This window comes from Micrasema longulum, unplaced genomic scaffold, assembly GCF_059751315.1.
Source record: "Micrasema longulum isolate JH-2025_06_02 unplaced genomic scaffold, ASM5975131v1 h1tg000875l, whole genome shotgun sequence".
NCBI lineage: Eukaryota > Metazoa > Arthropoda > Insecta > Trichoptera > Brachycentridae > Micrasema > Micrasema longulum.
The window spans coordinates 171690-173091 of NW_028278067.1; the positions used below are offsets into that span (position 1 = coordinate 171690).

At 40.3% G+C, this 1402-nt stretch overlaps 1 pseudogene; it reads right to left on the reverse strand.

Moving 5' to 3' along the window:
* Positions 1-218: 218 nt before the first annotated feature.
* Positions 219-1340, reverse strand: LOC148278481 (aromatic-L-amino-acid decarboxylase pseudogene; annotated as a pseudogene).
* Positions 1341-1402: the final 62 nt, after the last annotated feature.

Sequence of the window (1402 nt, forward strand, 5' to 3'; positions counted from 1 at the left end):
TATTATAAAAGTTTTAAAATTCACAGTAGGTACCTACATATCCATAATGAATTATTATTCCTATAATACATTATGTCTTTTTTAATCACTTATTATACCTTATATTCAATCAAATCATTCTTCACTGTTATTCTCTTTTAATTTATTATAGGTAATCGTATTTTTTTATAATCAACTTAGGTAACTTTATTTACACACTCATGTTATTTACAAGAATCTTATTTTGATTTTTCCTCCGCAGCCGATGTTATAATGAATTCATTAATAGGATTCACTTTGTCAGAAATATCTATTTTTTCCAATTTGCTTCCGAGTATTTCTACGTCAGCATCACTCGCTATATCCAATATCGTGGTAGCTTGACTTTGTATTTCTTTCCAAGCAAATTCGATATCTCGCAATTCGCATAATCTACTGCATACAACAAAACGAAGAATGAAATCGTTTTTATAAGAACACGATACTAGAAATATGTTTTTTCTCTCCATGAGTCTGTTAAGAAGGGCCTTAGTCAGGGTGTCGTTACCTTTCAGTCTGAAACAAACTACGCCTAATATTGGGTTAGTGACGACTTCGAACCTCTTATCCGCCAGCACTAGAGACTTGAAGTGGTCGGCTAGAGAGCAATGTTTTCTGATGTGACTTCTGATTCCGGAGGCTCCGTACAGTCTGAGTACAGCCCAGAGTTTTAGCGCCCTGAAGCGGCGGCCGAGGGAGATCTGCCAATGGCGATAGTCGGGTGTCTTCTCTGATCCGTTATCTTTAAGGTATGCCCTCTGTACATCGAACGCGTTGATCAAGTCGTGAGAATCTTTTACCCACAATGCTGAGCAATCGGCATTTACCAGCATCCATTTATGAGGGTTGAAATTAAAGGAATCCGCGTATTGTACACCATTCATGAGGTATTGGTATTCCGGGCAAATAAAAGCTGCTCCGGCATAGGCCGCGTCTATGTGCATCCAAATCCCTTCTCTTTGACATATAGCACCGAGTTCGTCTATTCGGTCGAAGGCGCAGGTTCCTGTTGTACCTAAAGTTGCAACCACGTAGCAAGGTATTAGGCCCTTCTTTTTATCCTCAGCGATCGCCCTTTCCAGGGTCTCCCCTCTGAGTTGACAGTCGTCGTCAGAAGGCAGCAGACGCATGGGAACTGTTCCGAGGAGTCCAGCTTTTTCTACTGAGGAGTTGGAGTCTTCTGACGTGTAGGCAACGAACTTTGTCCTGAGAATGTTTATGTCCAATTCTGGGTTTTGTGTTGTTAGGCGCGTCACTAATCTCTGTTTGGCAGCCAGTAATCCCACTAGGGTACTTTCACTCGCTGAACCCTGCAAAATCATAATCTTGAATTATTTGAAGTATGCATCAGTAACTTATCTTATAAAGCGTGTTTATAAGTAAA